The sequence below is a fragment of the Trachypithecus francoisi genome, unplaced genomic scaffold, assembly GCF_009764315.1.
Source record: "Trachypithecus francoisi isolate TF-2019V2 unplaced genomic scaffold, Tfra_2.0 Lachesis_group8, whole genome shotgun sequence".
Lineage (NCBI taxonomy): Eukaryota > Metazoa > Chordata > Mammalia > Primates > Cercopithecidae > Trachypithecus > Trachypithecus francoisi.
In genome coordinates, this window is record NW_022681473.1 from 95,188,252 (window position 1) to 95,206,399 (window position 18,148).

At 37.1% G+C, this 18,148-nt stretch overlaps 1 protein-coding gene and 1 pseudogene across 2 annotated transcripts in view; both read right to left on the reverse strand.

Moving 5' to 3' along the window:
- CASP5 (caspase 5) overlaps positions 1-17,893 on the reverse strand; it is a 74,530-nt gene extending 56,637 nt beyond the window's left edge. Inside the window, 1 exon segment of the mRNA XM_033205347.1 lies at positions 17,864-17,893. The gene's annotated coding sequence lies outside the window, so the exon portion shown is untranslated.
- Positions 1,269-17,993, reverse strand: LOC117080361 (annotated as a pseudogene). Its single transcript, XR_004435804.1, has 7 exons — positions 17,864-17,993; positions 8,595-8,660; positions 6,087-6,132; positions 5,180-5,341; positions 4,274-4,540; positions 3,362-3,424; positions 1,269-1,597 (listed from the first exon to the last, which is right to left on the reverse strand). The product of XR_004435804.1 is annotated as a caspase-1-like (transcript).
- Positions 17,994-18,148: the final 155 nt, after the last annotated feature.

Below are 18,148 nucleotides of genomic sequence, written 5' to 3' on the forward strand. Positions count from 1 at the left end.
TGGGCATGACAAAACTTTCTGGGGTGACGAAATCGGTTTGCCTGTTCATTGGGATGTTATTATACTAGAATATTCATGTGTCTTTAACAAAGAAATTGTATTCTTAAGGGGGTACATTTTCTTTGACGTAAATTATGCAAAAATAACATTAAAACTTTGAAGCAAAAATGGTCAGTGGTTGTAATAATAGATTTTTTTTTCTTGATTTCTGGCTGGACACACTCCACAAATCTGTAAAAATTTTGGTAAGAGGAAATGGTTTTTATAGTGCCTGAGTTGTAATTACCAACCACCCAAGTTGGATGGGGAATTGTATACAGAGTGGATATCATTTAGAGGAACTGAATTGTTGACTTAAATATGTACTTGAAAATATAATTACAAAGGTAAAATCATCTCAAAATAAATGAATGTAGCAATTTTATTATAAGTAGTATTTTAAATGTTCATAATGTTATAAAATCTTGTCAGTGTGAAGTCTGTGCAACAATATCATTTTAAATGACAGAGTAGGTACTATACAAATCTCTGACATAGAAGACAGAAAATTCCTGTGCTTGGGTTTTGGCTATTCCATTTCCAAGCCTTAGAAGTTCATGGACCCTTTCAGTTTATCCAACTCTTCTTAGTTATGCTTTTGGACTATCAGCACATTTTGTGTAATATAACTTACAGCACTAATCAACTATTACATGTTATTCTATTTTTTCTTTGTCTAAAAGCCTCTCTCTTTCTGCCCAGCTTTTCAGTGTGGACTTTGGCATCTAATAGCCCTAGGGTCAACTTCTATTTATGAGGTGTAGATCTTAGACAAGTTATTTAACATCTCCCACCCTCTGTGATCTCGTATATAGGAGGGGCCTCATAATCATTCTTACCTTCTAAGATGCAATGCCAGGTGTAGAGAGCATGCCATTATACCGCTCATATATAGTAGTCATAAGCTATAGCCCAGAAGCAAGGTGATGTTAAAATGCACTTTTTGGTAAAGTGCTCCTAAATTTTTTTTATGTTTCATTTTAATATGTTAAATAAACAGTAATTTCATTTTATGAATAGGAACAAAGAGAATTCTTGGTAAGCACAAGTTGGAGAATTGGATGAGAAGCCAGAGTCTACTTCAATACTTGTTCAATGTGATGTGCTTCTTTCCAGCTGGGCACTACACTGGAAAATCTGGATTATACAAGCAGACAAAATGGCTTGTTTGTGTCATTGGGAAATAAATGACATTTGTGTCAGTGGGAAATAAATTCCAAGAGACAGACTGGGTGAAGACTACGATAATATATGAGTTCCAGTTTGCAACTCTTTACATAAACCTGGGATTCTAGGATATAGAAATCCTTTATGCAAGGGGAGCAGAAGTATGATTCTCCAGAACCGCTCAATAAAATTGCTTCTAAGAAAAAGCCACTGAATTTCAGAACTGCCTGAAGTATATCTTTCACTTCACTTTATTATTATATTCTGAAAATGGCACCTTTGTGACTTTGTTTCCATATCCTTTGAGGTTCTTCTAGAAAGCAAAGCTTGATGCTGCCTTCTGGGCTTGAAGATGTGGACATAGCTGGGTTGTCCTGCACTGCCTGAGGAGCTGCAAGAGACAAGGAACATCATGAACAGTGGCATCCCTCTTTGTTCTTATAGTCTCACCTATGGATGAAGCTACAAAAGAGGAAATACATTCCTAGAGGACAATCCTAATCTAATCTTTAACAGAGTTGAGTGTGTTTGCTGCTAATGGAGCACATTTCAAGCCAGAGATTTCTAGGTATGCATTACAGGGAGTATCTACTTTCATATTTGAGGATAAGTATTTCTACAAGCATTTTAGATAAAAACATAGAGAGAAGACTTTTCAAGGCCATGCATGATAAAGCACTCAGGAAACAGTCAATCCATAATATAAAACTGTTAAAATATGATTTGTTTTCAAAAGATTCAAACCCTAGGATAAAATTTAACGGAAGCAAGTCTTAATTAACATTAATTAATTTTTAAAAGATGTGTTTATCCTTTTATTTATTTACCTAATAGACATAGTGGTAAACACAGGGAACATTTTTTTAATGATCCTTTTTCCCATCCTTCAGCATCTCCTCCTACAATGTATATGTATGGGAGGACAAGAATATTGAATACATAAACTAGAACAAATATAAAATAGAATGATGAATGCTAAAATCATGGTGTGTTCTAGATGGATTCATAGCCTAAACATTGCTTGCACAAATGTATGAGGAAATGTTTTCACAGAGTTTATGTGAGAATATCTTTGAGGCTTTTACTTCATCACAAGATCAACACAATCTGACAATGTGATGCACTTGTTAAAGAAGTTAATGTGATCTTCATTTCAAGATAGAACTGAGTGTTCTAAATATCCAGAGGATCTTTTAGAAATTATTAAGGCAAAATAATAATATTTAATTTTGCAAATAAATTTGAAATACTGCTATGCAATTGGATAAACAAAGGCAGCATGAAGTGTGTGGACATGGAGAAGAACTAATTATAATGATTATGTTGGAGAAAACTATAAAATAATAATTTAGTAGAAGAAATGTTTGATTTCTTTGTAAAGATTTGTGAAAGCAATAGAAAAAAACAAAAAAAATGCATTTGAGTTATTTTTGAGAATGCAGTATTTGGTTATATAGTGAGTATCCCATGCTGTGAAACATTTAGGAAAACATTCATCAGGTAATCATCCTTAATAAATTCAGTAGAGTAATATTTGAACTTGATAAAAATGTGCATTTCTAGCCTCTAAATTGCTTTCAAATGTAAGTTTCTTTTATTTTAAGGGGGGCACTTAAGGGATAAGAGTTCTTTAATAAAATAATAGAAGTAAGAATGGAGAGACATTTCCAAATTTGAGAGAAGAATGCATAAAACTTGGCCATGGCTTGAATATTGGAGGTGCACGAGAGGAAAGGGACCAAGATGAGTTTCAGGTTCCTAGTTTGAACAACTGGTGATGGTGGCATCAAAAACCAAGTTACACAAAACTGGAAGAGAAGCAGGGTGGGGAAGAATGGCATGTTCAGCTCTGAAATTGTTTAGATAAAGGTGACTTTGGGAGATGTGGGGGAATATTTCAGTAGGCTTAAATAATGTAGTTTGGTACTTATTTGGGTAATCAGAATTTGAGATACAAATTCAGAATTTGTTAGTATAAATATGAGTAGTAAAGCTTTGGAAACAGCTTCTGCAAAAACAGAATGGATTAAAAAAGAAAATTATATGGCAAATCTGTGGGAATTCTCCATAGCCCCTTCAAGCATGGCTCATTCTACTAAATTAATGTTAAGGAAGCTGGGGTTCAAGAACGCTCTTCATTTAAAAACAACATTACCTGGGAAGAAAGAAAGTACTCCTTGGGAGTCTTGTGTACTAAGCTAATTTCCAGGTATTGGACCTATAAAAAGATGAAGAACATTGAAACAGCCACTCATCATCTCTGGGAAACTTTACAGCAATGCATAAGCCACTCCTCACTACAAATTCCTCGCACAACCTTGACTAAATGACAGTAAATGATGTTAAAGGGCACCAAAACTCCGATCCTCACCATGTTGTAGGTCGAAGGGATTATAAGAATGGACAAGCTCATTTCCTGAGCACTGTATCAGGCCTCAGGAGGGCTGCAGGTGGTGGAAGTCCAGGCCTCCCAGTATGATCTGCAGCCTGGTAACAGGCAAGTGGGTGATCTCACTCAAAAGAAAATGCAAGGGGGCAACGGGAGGAAAGGGTCCTGTTGAAATCTTCACTTTTCTGTAATCATTGAATGTATTCCCTGAATGTATCATCATCACTTAAATATACTTTATTCTTCTCAGAGGGCAAAAATTTGAAAAGAATTTATAAAAAGTACTTGAATACATACCCTAAAGCTCATGTCAAACAACTACGTAAGTGCCTAGGGACATGCTGGACACAAAATAATAAATCAATCAATAAATATTGTGCCTTGCCAGGAACACTGGAATATATAGTAAGAAGCTTTTTGGATAGTTCTCATGACCTTTAGAAAATTAGCTACCACATACTTAGAACAGAAAATGAACTTTAATCAGAAGAGGGCCACTGAGGCTGAAGGAAAAGAATCAAAGGAGAGTCACATGCAATAGGGCCCCTGCTACAGAAATATGACCGAAAGGCAGAGATAAGAAGATATCCTGCAGATTAATATGACTAGCAAAGAAATCAAATGTTAGGCATGAAGACAGGCCCTAGGCAAACTTGAGTGTGAGTCACTGACCCTTACCTGCTGAAAGTCCCAGTGTCCCTGCCAGGTACCTGTCTTCTTCACAAATGTATGTAATGAAAATTTGGGATGCCTGTGCCCCTTTGCGAATAACAGAGTCAATCACAGCTCGGGCCTTATCCATAGCTGTAGGATTTTCACGTTTTATTTTCTCCATCTCTTCCTGGTTCAGCACCCTTGTCTGTAATAATTCATCCAGTAAACCATTTATTGTACCTTCACCCGTGGAATGGATAAACAGCTTTCTCTTCTCCTTCAGGACCTTATCTGTTTGGAGCACAAGGATTTCTCACTTCATGAAAACAGCCTCATATTCCTCTCATGTAATCAACAGAAAGTGACCTCATTTAGATTTCATCAGTGGAAGGTCCCCCTCCTCACAGTTGGGTAATCCATCTTCTTACTGTATCGCTGTCCTACTTGTTTCCCTCAGTAGTCTCCATACATGTGCATGGAGTGGCCTGAAGACTGAGTTTACCATTTACATTAGTCCCTGGAAAGTGAAGATCATCCTCTTATGTCCCTTGTTTATTTAACTTTGAATAATAAAGTAATGAAGCAGAAATAGCCCATTTCATTTAGGAACCACTGCTGCTAGTACTCCTCCTGTGCCAATTCTGTACCCTCTGTCAGACTTTCAACATGTAAGGAAGAGTTTAATTTAGATTGTAAAATGACAGCAGGCTGCCCCTAAAGCCTCAGTTCCTTTCTGGGCTTGCCTTTCCGTTCTAAAGGCTGCTAGAATCTTCTAGTTCCTTCTTTCCTCCCTCTCCTCCCTCTCCCCTCTTTTCCTCACTTCTGCTCACCTAAACTTCCACAGATACTAACTATGGTTTCCAGAAGAGCCAGCACCTTCCAAAACTCTTTCTTCCCAGCAACCTGTTCTTGGAACAGTAAAAGACTCACCGGCCATGGCTCTTCTCTCCTGCCCTTCTTGTGTGGGCTGAAACTGAAAGCATGCTTCGCCTTCCTTTTTGGCAGGGTGTGTGCACATACTGGAAAACACCCACTGCACATGCATATGCATATCTTTATTTTTCCTCCCAGAGAAAGAATCAGAATTGTAGCCTGCATCAGAAAGTGTATCAATGGGAATTTTTTTTCACCAGCCCTTGGATAGATCAGGGTAGGAGGAGAATAGGGCTTAGAGATTAAAACAGGATTGAGAAAGTATGTATAGAGTTAAATTCACACAGTGAAGAGTTTCCCGTTCATTCGAAAACTTGACGAAAAAAATTAACACAACCTTTGCAGAATGTGAACCACTGTTCCCTTGACCACACCTCACAGCTTTGGGGAAAGCTTGTAGGAAATATATGTACCTGTGAAGCAATTTTGCTTTAAGAAATGCAAACATTTTCCACCAAAATTAAAGTCTTTCTTATTTAATGTTCTTCCTTTCCTGATGGCTTTTTGTTTTGTTTTGTTTTCTCATACATGGTGTCACTCTGTTGCCCAGACTGGAATGCAGTGGCATGCCCATGGCTCACTGCAGCCTCTACCTCCCTAGGTTGAGATGATTCTCCCACTTCAGTTTCCTGAGTAGTAAAAAACTACAGGCAAGCACCATCAGGGCTGGTTAATTTTTGTATTTTTTGTTGAGATGGATTCTCCCTATGTTTCCTTGGCTGATTTTGAATTCCAGCACTCAAGTGATCCTCCCATCTTGGCCTTCCAAAGAGCAGGGATTACAGGCATGAGCCATGAGCCACTCACTCATCTTGGATGGCTTTCTTTTGAAGGACATTGCATCATAGAGGCCCAAAGCATAGACTCTGAACTCAGAATGTCGAACCTAACATGTTAAACTCACCTTCCTGGGCAAGATATTGAAATTCTTTATACATTGATTCCTCTGTCTGTAAAATAATATTGTTAATAGTACATACACATATCTACACGGTTTTCAGTAGCATTGAGATAAAATGTGAAAAATGAATGGAACATTGCCAGGCAAATGGTAAGCAGATAATGAGGGATATTACTATAATTAATACAAATATTTCAGTTTAGAAAAATAATCAAGGATGATTATTTGCAGATTATCTAGCTAAGTTTATCTTTTGTTAGAATCCTCATGCAGTGCCTCCAGTTATTCATTTAGCAAATATATGTGGACAACATGGTTCTCGGTGTCAGGGGTTCAGTTAAAACATATTATGATCCTTTCCCCCTTGCTCTCACATTCAAGAGGGAAAGATAAACATGAAACCTGGTATGTAATATGTAATTGGAATATTTAGAATGATACAATATGCCAAGCAATGAGAAGAATAAGAAATTAATTGGAGAAGTGGGAGACAAAGGATTGCAGGACTCATGAAAATTGTACACAGAGGTAGCCAGGGAAGGCCAGAAGAGGTCTCTGCCTTTGTCAGTACATGCTCAATTGATTATCCCAGAAATAAACTCAATGAGGCTAATTTATTTCATGAATAAACTTGATGGAAGATGGACTAACAGCAAAATGCACATGGTACATTTCATTCATCATTTTTTTTAACCGAAAATTTTCTTGGGCTGTTATGTTATTATCTTTGGAGGATAACGACCAGATTTACAAAAATATTTACGGTTTGACATGTGGGCTACCAGTTTTACTTCCTGTGCTCTAGGCTAAGAGTTAAATGTCATTGGTTAAGTAGAACCGACTTGTAGGAAGACAATGACATGGCTTTTAATCTAAGGTGTTTTTCATGGCGTTTTTATCTTTACTCTGCCGATGACCTAATCTGATTGCAACAAAATCTTGGGCTCCTTGCCACTGGAAGGAATTGTAACATGGAAGAAAGCAGACATTGTCTGTACACCACTTCTCTTTAGTTTATTTACTTTTAAATTTATGTACTGACTCATTTATTTTCTCTGCTACTTAAGGGTTTCACACGAGGGTTTCTCCCCTCCAGTCAGAGCCAAGAACCACTGAGCTGAAGCATGCCAAAGTGACATCCAGGACACAGAAACAATGATTAGACCATATATATGGGGATGTAGAATCATGAACCTTGCGTCTAATGTCCTGGGAATGTAAACATTGAGCCATGAGAGTGCAAGGCCCCCTATTTCCTCAAAAAGGAAGATGTCAAAAACTGGAAACAACTCAATATCCAATTTGGGAGCATAAGTAAACAATTTGTGCTAGACACATACACTGAAATACTATTCAGTCATAAAAGAGAAAAAAATACTAATATATGCAATAACATGGATGGAAAATTTATACTTTCATTATGAGTGAAAGAAGCCATATAGGAAGGAACACATACCCTGTGACTCCAATTATATAAAGTTCTAGATTAGAAAAAACCAATGTATAGTTGTAGAAATTCAGTCACTACTTATCAGAGGAGGACATGGAAGGAAATTGAGAACAAAGGGCATGACAAAACTTTTTGGGGTGACAATATTGGTTTGTCTATTAAATGGGATATTATACTAAATATCCTCATGTAATTAATAATCAATTTATATTCTTAAAAGGGGTACATTTTATTTGATGTAAATTATACTAAAATAACATTAAAATTTGAAATGAAAAAGGTCAGTGGTAGTAATAATAGTAATAATTTTTTTTCCACTGATTTGGAAAAAAAAATTTTTTTCTTGGTTTTCTTGATTTTCTTGATTTTATGTCTTGATTTCAGGACACACTCAAGCTCCACAAATTAGTCGTAATTCTGGTAAGAGGAAGCACTTCTTATAGTGACTGAACTGTAATTACCCACCACCCACATTGGATGGCAATAGGTAGACAGAGGGGAGATAATTTACAGGAACCAATTTATTGACTGAAATATGTATCCAGAAAATAGCATTACATAAGGAAAATTATCTTAAAATAAACAAATGTAGCAATTCTACTATAAGTAATATTTAAAATGTGCATATTGATTTAAAATCCTTCTCTCAGTGTGAAGTGTGTGAAACAATATTATTTTAAATGACAGAGTAGGTACTATAAAAATCTCTGCCACAGAAGACAGAAAATTCCTGTGCTTGGGTTTTGGCCATCCCATTTCCAAACCTTAGAACATCATACACTCTTTCATCTTATCCAGTTCCTCTTCTTATTTATATTTTTGGACTATCAGCACATTTTGAGTGATACAACTTAGAGCACTGATCAACTATAACATGTTGTTTTGTGTTTTCTTTATCTAAAACCTTCCTCTTTTCTGCACAGCTTATCAGTGTGGACTTGGATATCTAATGGTTCTGAGGTTAACTTCTGTTTATGAGCTATTAGATTTTGGACAAGTTATTTAACATCTCTCAGCCCCTGTGTTCTCATGTATAGGAGGGACCTCCTAATCATTCTTACCTTCTAGGATGCAATGGCAGGTGTAGAGATCATGCCACAGTACCTCTCATTTATGGTGGTCATAACCTATAGAGCAGAAGCAAGGTCATGTAAAAATGTACTTTTTGGTTAAGTACTTCTAAATTTTTCATATATTTTACTTCAGTATGTTGAATAAGCATTAATTTCATTTTATGGTAGGAAGATTAGGTAAAAAAATCGTTTTAATGCCTTGGTAAGCACAAGTTGAAGAACTGGGTGAGAAGCCAGCCCACCACCTCACTCATTACTTGCTCTATATGATGTGCTGCTCTTCAGCTGGGCACTACACTGGGAAATCTGAAGTAGATAAGTAGATAAAAGGTGCTTGTTTGTGTCATTGGGAAATAAATCTGAGTTAAACGCATCTAAACAATGATAATTTATAACAGCCTCACTAAGGTATTTAAACTGATGAGATGGGCAATAGGAAACTATTGCAGCTTCCTAGGTAAGAGAGTCATGTTAACATGCTTCTAAAGTAACTATTTCATATTGAGTGCTTCACAAGGCCCAGGCCCTGTAATAGATACTTCATCTATATTGGTTTCACCAGTCAAACCATTTAAAAATATTGGTACTTGGAATAACCCCAGATTATGAAATCAAAATCTCATCCTGAGCCTCCCCCTTGAGACTCCATGCACCACCACATCCAGAATTTAATAGGACATGTTCTTGGAGGCATTGCTGGTCCCATATGAACCAGGAGCTGGGTCATGAGTGGACTGAGTGTTGGGGACAGAAGAAGGGATAAGAATGTCTGGGAGTTGGTGCTGACTATAGAAAGAATTTGCACAAGAGTAGGAAGGAACTAGGATGAAGCAGTAAAAACCTTGCACGGACAGGAAGGTGGCCAGAAGGGGTGTGATCTCCTTGTGTCAGATTTCTATACCAAAAAGATAGAAAATAACGGAACCATGGAACCTCTACAAGTTAGAAAGTCTCATCTTGGAGCCAGATAGACTCAAATCTCTAAGGAGGGATAGACATGGTCTTGGATGTGGTGTGTTGCCTAGCAGCAGAAACAGAAGCCATTCTTCTCCTTCAATCCACTCAAAATAAAAACTAGACTGAGAGATGAAGTATAAAAATACACTAGAAAGCAAGCCACTATAAGGATATATCAGCAGAAAAAAAGAGACTGTAAATTTAGATCTTGAAGGACATTGAGATGTTGGACCAATCAAAGATCAAATATAGAATGAAATCATTCTATATCAAATATAGAAGGATGTAAATAAAGGGAGCAAAAGTAATTATTCTATAATAAGCAATAATTTGAGAAACAATAAAAATAGAGCATGTATAAATACAAAAATTAGTTATATTTAATAATGGACAGATTAAAAGGCAGACACACAAATCTGCGAAAATGTATATAAGGTGGAAGATACAGAGATGTACCATTGACCTTTCAGCAATGAAATACTTAGAGGTACTGACCCGCATATGCAGTCGCGAATCTACAACTGTATAAATTTAATGTCCGCAAACCAATAGGACCTATTGAACAGCACAAATGTAATGTTACCTATTATCTCAATATGATTCTTCACATATCTGTAATGCTAGGAAAATCTAAGTTACATAAGAGAAAATTTTTCATAAGGAAAAGCAATAGCATTTTTCCACAAGGATTTCAAAACAGTGAGTAAATATATCTATTTCAAGGGAGAAGGGAGGGTAAAAGGATGCAACAACTATATTGATTAAGAAAGGAAAGGAAATTTAAGGGATAAATAATGCAACATAAGTTTCATAAGCAATGTAGTATGTGATGTTAATTTTCACTATGGAACTGAGAAAAATCATTGTCATTACATGACACATCACTTCAGGCTGCCTGACTTTGGTGCTGTTATAGTGGGTACTCTCCCTCATGTGGTTGTTTTCACACATCAAGCCACTGTGCCTCAGGTTCTTTCTGCTTTGAAGATGGGAGATGTTCATCAAAAGACTGAGGGCTGTTTAGCCATGCAGATGTGGGTCCAGAATTTTGGGAGAAGGAGGACCTGCTCCTGGGGGCTAATTTCAACCAATGAATGGCATTAGTCAGTTGATGAATGTTTCTAATTCCCCACCTTCTAGTAAGGTAGAATCTACATAATTGTAGAGGGTCCTGAAGAAAGATTGGAACCCGGTTTCTCAGAGCAGTAATGAATTCATTATTGCATTTTTAAGGAATATTATCTTCCTTTCATCTCCCTTACTTCTGCTTTTGGAAATACTTTCCAAATAATACTTACAATCAAGTCCCTAACTCCTCCTGTTTCATGGTCAACCAATTTGTATCATTATTATCACCACTATCATTCTTGCCATCATCATCTTTATCGAGCAATTTAAGTATAAACAGAACCATGGTTAGTTTTCTACATATATCATGTCATGTAGTTCTTACTATAATACAAAGTTGCTAGGATTAACTCTCCTCACTGATAAAACTCTGTAGCTAAGTTAATTACACATATAATCACATATCTAATATCAGGTATGGGGCAGAGGTAGCCCAGGTCCTGAAATAGCTCCTTCATCCCCATGATGTCAAAGTGAGCCCCATTCCTTAGAGTCAGATGGTCAAACTTTGTATTGCATATAATGAGAGCCAGGTGTCTGCGGCCCTTTCTTTTTTTTATTGGATCTATCTGCAGGAGATGGAGTTGAAGTCACTTTGATTACCCAAGTCTCTTTTCAATCTCCATATGCCTCACAATTTTGCTTTTTTAGAACCTCATGTAGCTACCATCCTCCCTAACCTCTATCAAAAGACACTGCCTTCCTCTCTCTAGAGCCCAGAGCCAGAACCAGGACATATCTGGAATGATTACTCAAGAATCTTAAGGAAACTAGAATAGTTCCTACTCCCTTTTTTATTCTTTTTTTTCTGCATCTACTCAAACATTTCTTATATTCAGGTTCAAATCAAATTTCATAAAAACTGAGAGACGTCATTGGCTCCAGTAAAAATGAATGTAGCAGAGGTTGTTTGCCTTCCATATTATATTTATACTATTTTAAAAATATCAACTTATAATTTTTTAAAGCTTTAATTATATTTTTCAAATATGCTTCACATCTAGGTTTTTCAACCAGAGTACAAAGAATTATTACTCAGCTATGTTATCATGTAACTATTTTTATTCTGTGGCTATAGCTGAAATTATAATAAATCTCAAATAGATGCAAGAATCAAATGAAACAAATGATGAATCTACATTTTATCATGGGTTGAATGTGCATTGGTATCTGTTTGAAGTCTTGCTGAAAGCTTCTATGATAAAGAAGCTTTATCTGCCATTCACCCCCAGTCATTTAGTGCTTTAAGTATTTGTGCATTTATAGCTGCCACTGTGGCTCCAGCTTGTAATCTCAGTGCTTTGGGAAGTGAAGGCAGTGGATCTCATGAAGCCGGTATTTAGAAATCAATTTGGGTAACATAGTGATACTATGTCTCTACAAGAATTAAAATGATCAGTCTGGCATGGTGGTATGCATCTGTAGTCCTAGCTACTTGAGAGGCTGAGGCTGCAGAATCTCTTGAGCCCATGTGTTCAAGATAGCAGTCAGCTATGATCACACCATGGCACTACAGGCCGGGCAAAAGAGCAAGACCCCATTAAAAATAGTGCATTTAATGAAAGCAATTGTTTCTCTCTTTGTGTCCATTTCATGAACAGAGCACAGCACCTCTTCAGGTTTTTCTTCACAGTCTTAAGAATTCTTCCAGGGGCAAAGCTTGAGAGTATTTGTAGATTCTGCTGACTCAGGTGGTCCAGCTTTGATTTGCGGAAGAGCTGTGGGATATCACAAAATACGAATGATGCCTTCTGCCTCTGTGACCCAGGTTATCACCTAAGAAGGTTGACAGAGAGAGAATGAGAAACCCTAGGAACAAGACTTCCTTGCATGTAGAGATTATAGCTGTGCTTAACTTCCAGCTTAAGGAAATGCTGAGAAAGAAAAGGAAATTCCCTGATAAAGAAAGCAGAAATCTCCCTCTAACCTCCCCCACACACAAAATGCAATCACAGATTCTGATCATTCTGGAAAAAAAATCTTGATTATTTAGGATTTCATTTGGCCTTCCTGTATTCAGAAAATCAGTTTGATTTTTCCAGTGGTTTTACTATATGGAACTCATTCATCCATGTGGACTTTCCACTGTGTCTGGGCAAGAGTGTACTAAATAAATACCTGTTCGGAGTGCTGTCTATTTGAAATACAATGTGAGTTCCACGTGCAATATTAAATTTTGTAATGTCACATTTACAAAAGGTATAATTAATTTCAATAATATATTTATTATAATATATACAAAACATTGCTCTCAACATGTGTCAATAGCCACAAGTTAAGTACTTAATAGGTACATGTGGCTACAAACCTGGTTGGGACCACATCCCATTTTGGAATGATAGTCCCTTCGTACTCCATACCATATACAGATACATATATACACCAAACCCTTAACAGAATATTGAATTCTGTACCATCCTGATATTTTTAAAGCAAACTTTAAGTGAATTATTAACTTTTCTAGAAGAAATAGGCTTCCGATATCTTTCAACAAACTGTGAAACCAGCTATTCAAGGAAGAAATGTTGTCTAGTGACAATAGTACTGTGTCCAAGGTCAAAGGGACAAATATTTGTATGAGATTCTGACATAAATGTGGACATCTTGCCTCCAGAGTGCTGAAAACCAACACTAAGTTTTTCACCTTGTGTTTTATAATGTGAGAAAATAATACATCTCTTGTGGATAAGTTTGTAATAGTCATTCTGATCTATCCCCTTGTGAAATATAATATTAATCTCTTTTGACTGATATTGTGCAAGAAACTGGGAGACTCTTGAGCCTTCTTTCACCAAAAGAAAAAAGGATTTATGTATACAAATTAGAAGAAAAGTTACTAAGATATAATAACAAGGTTTCTTTTCATGAAAGGAATGGACAGGCATAGTATTTATGTTTGGTTACATGACCCAATCAAGACATAGGAACTACAAGTAAAGTATTATTATCCTGTATACAAATTATATTGTTTTGTTATATTTCGTGTATTTTTTCTATTTCAATCATTTGTTTCCATTCATTTTTAACGATATTTTAGAATAAATATCTTGCTAAAGTGTATGATTAAAAACCTGATCTCTGGGGATGCAAAAAGTTTTAAGAGTGTGCAAGGAAACCAAACCTTCTAAGCATATATTTTTTCATAGATTAAACAGTGACACGGATTCCTCCTTTTCATTTCAAAAAGTTCTGCCAATGTGAAGACATCCAGGGTCCTGATATATTCCTGGTCTGGGGGTATGTTTTCCTGTTTACAGATTTGGAGAATTTCCTAAGTTAATAGTCATCTTTTAATGACCTTTATGCATCTCTCTCTCTCTCTCTCTCTCTCTTTCTATATATATATATATATATATATAAAGTGATTTTAGGTAAAATTAGAAATTAGAATTTCTTTCTCATAGCCAATAGTAAAGTTACTATAAAAAAGATAATTTTGGCTGGGTGCAGTGGCTCACGCCTGTAATCCCAGCACTTTGGGAGGCCGAGGAGCGCAGATCACGAAGTCAGCAGGTCGAGATCATCCTGGCTAACACGGTGAAACCCTGTCTCTACCAAAAACACAAAAAATTAGCTGGGCATGGTGGTGGGCGCCTGTAGTCCCAGCTACTTGGGAGCCTGAGACAGGAGAATGGCGTGAACCTGGGAGGCAGAGCTTGCAGTGAGCAGAGATCATGCCACTGCACTCTGGCCTGGACGACAGAGCAAGACTCTGTCTCAAAAATAATAATAATAATTGTATTACAAAATTGTAAATATTATAGTGCAGATTGCTGCCCAGAGAGAGTTTCTATTAGCCAGGAAGTGCAACACAAAAAAATGTGGAAATCAGGAGTTTAGACAAAAATCTCATTTTGAGTCTTACCTGTTGTCTAATGAAATAGGAATCTCTCTAGAATCAGCTTATTCTAACCTAGGCCTTCTTATTCAGCCTCATCTTCTGATACTGTCCCCACCTTGCTCATTACATTCTAAATATTCTGCCCTATCATTTAATTTCTAGGAATCCCCTACTTAGGGATCTCTATATTTCCGGCCCCCACCTTCTCATTCCTTCTTGTTTTCCTACTGCTTTCTGTTTACCCTCCAAGTCTAAGATTAGATGGCACTTTTTCACGAACTCTTCTCTGAGTCTCTGAAAGGAGATAGTGCCAGAGGTACATGCCCTTAGGTGACCTTGTTTCTCTTTAGGGTAGCATACTTTTTTACTTTTAATTGTGATTTCCGGCCTACTTCTCAGCATCCACCATTAGATTGTATGCTCTGTGAGGACAGGTGGCCATAAACTAGGCCTACATTACTTCTGGCCTTCAAGATAAGTCTAATAATTATCTACTGAATCACTAGCTGAGTGAATGTAGAAACAAATGAATAAAATTTAAGTATGGCCCCACTCTTGAAGAATACTTAATAAAAACTAAGCAAGTCTGATTTCTTTTAACAAGCATTAAGCACACATTGAAAGTTTCAAGCAGAGAGAAGGCACATTCGTTCTCCTATTTATTCAGAAATATTTAGTGAGCATTAGTTTGTGAAAGGTACTATGCTAGCGATGGGGGTACCATTTTGGAAACATGTGCCTACACATTCAAACTGAGAGTCAAGTGGAAAGATAGATATACATATAAGTAAAATTGTAAAAAAATAAGAATTTAAATGGAGCAGATGCTTAAGAAAAGCATGAGCAAAGTGTGTCTCAGGTGGAAGATAGCTGTCCAGACAAGGGAGGGCTTGGCACTGAGACTTGAAGGGCTAGTAGGAATTTTCCTCTTCAAAAACTGGGGGCTGGTCTCCCAGCAGGGAGCATTGCAGGAAGAAGCACAAAGGTGTGATGGTGCCTGATGTAACCAGGAAGCTAGCGGAGCTGTGCTTTAGAAAGAATACTACTGTAAGTGGAAGTATGCTGTAATGAAGTGGGAGTGATCAGAGACAAAGCCACCGTTTGAAGAGGTTTGTAGAACACTGACTTAAAGTTAGAGTGTTGAGTTTGAGAGTCAGGTTAGATTCACTCTTCTCAAAAGACATTTGACCAAAAGAAAAATTTGTAGTCCTTTTCTAGATATCTTCTTCAACTATAAAATGGAAATAATAGCAAAAACTTAATTGACTGGTTTCAAGTATTCATTCAGAAAGAGTTCATGAAATACCCATCATACAGTATTTTTTTAAAGTTGTTACTGATAATATTTTGTTATTGTAATAATCACTGAATTGAAGTTTGCAGGATAATGAAAATGAATGGAAAAATTTAGAGGGCAAAATTTATCAAGACCACAGTTTTGGTCCCAGACAAAGTGGTGAAATGCCCTTAGACATTATATATAGGATACTGTTTTTCAGAAGTTTTAGTTAACAAAGACCAACTGCATGTCGTTGTTTATAATTATTGAACCATTTTACTTGTCGTTTTTTTTTATTAGTGCCTTTTGATTTCTCCTAAGTATTATCTAATGATCTCCTGACTCCAGTCCAGTGGCCAGTGAAGTCAGCCTTCCCAGCCAAAGAGATATCCATGGCTATGAATATGACTTACTCCTCCCTGGATAAATGCTTTATTAGTATTATAAAGAAGAGAAATTAAAAAAAAAACAACTCCTGCATTTTAGGAGATTAAGTTGAACATTGTGAGGTAAGAGATAAACCCTGAGATAATTAAACTACAGGGAGAATCAAAGGAATAAGGAAAAAAATATGAGTGAAGTAAATATAGTAAACATTTGCTTTTTTTCTTAGGAACCTGAAATTATGCCTTAGAGGGATTACTGGAAAAATGTAAGTATGTTTTGATAGATAGAAACACCTATCTGAAAGTTTATATATTTTTAAAAAGGCATAGGGAGCCATTGCATGTTCCTGAGTAAGAAAATTACATTAATAGATTCCTAGCATGTGAGAAGTGAGAGTTAACTGATCAACTTTCCTAATAATGTTAACCTGCAGAAAAACCAATGCCAAACTAGTTTCATAAGAGTTGTCTGCACATCTTTAAAAGTTAATACATTTCTATAGTCTATTTAAGATTTAGCTATTCAGGGTCAGAAACGGGTAGTCACCTGATTTCTTTATATGTCTATGGATTATCCCCATATGTTATAAGGTGTGGAAACCACGGATCTATTCCAACTTTTTCTTTTTCCAATGAGGAGAATGAAGCCAGAGAAGCAATATGCCCTGCTAGAATACTAAATGTCTAAGTAGCTCAGGACTCCAACTCCTAGGCTTTTTCAGCTTCTATATATAAGACAGTTGGCCTGCAAGTAGTGTGAAAATTGGTTTTGAGGGCTGAGTTTTGGAGAGTGGGAGGCCAGTTAAAAATCTATGATAACAAAACAAGAAATTAGAGTTGTTTGTATCAGGACTACATAGAAAGGTGGGAATAAATGGAATCACTTTAATCACACCAAAAATATAATTCCAGACAAGAGATGACAACGCCTTGAGAACACAGAGGCTCTCAGATCTGATTCTGGGAAGAAGGTTTGTGATCTGGAGTACAAAGGCTTGAGGATGCCTGATGTAACCAGGAAGCAGAATTTGAAATCAAGAGGAAGCAGAGAAGATTTCAGAGTGCATTTAGAAACTTCTGGAGTTTTCTCACACAAATAACTTACTCTGTCTTTCCTTACTCTCTCTTTGATTACTGGAAGCTGAAAGAAAGGAATTAACTTTTTTTCTGACTTGAAAACATCTAGAGAACATACTCTCCTTCAGTGTCTCTACGCAAGGTCCAGTGATTCAAACTGTGCACAACCAAGAGAAATATTCAACATACACCCTATTGGCTCATTTCTTTTTAGTATGTCTGCCTGTCACACACGCAATAAATCAAGGGTTTTCTTTTTTTTTTTTGAGACGGAGTCTGGCTCTGTCTCCCAGACTGGAGTGCAGTGGCCGGATCTCAGCTCACTGCAAGCTCCGCCTCCTGGGCTTACGCCATTCTCCTGCCTCAGCCTCCCGAGTAGCTGGGACTACAGGCTCCCGCCACCTCGCCCAGCTAGTTTTTTGTATTTTTTAGTAGAGACGGGGTTTCACCATGTTAGCCAGGACGGTCTCGATCTCCTGACCTCGTGATCCGCCCGTCTCGGCCTCCCAAAGTGCTGGGATTACAGAAATCAAGGGTTTTCTAAGACTTAACTCCCCAGCTTCTAGTCAGAAAAAGACCCGTGACTCACCAGCCATAGTTAACAGCCTCTGTCTCTTTGCACAGCACCGGAAAGTGCCTCAGACCCAGAAATAGAAGTCACCAGGTATTTCTTATTGCTGGGCAGAGAGGGAGCATGTAATTACAGATTGTAAAGCTGCTGCTCAGAACTTCCAGGTTCATTGACTGGAAGTGTCTTACAGTCAGCAAATTGGCTTTCTAGTCCTGAACTCTAGTTTCTTCCCTTGGGGGAAAAAAGTGCAAATGACAAAACATCTTTCAGTGGGTTGACACCCCAGCCTGGTTTCCCCTTTTC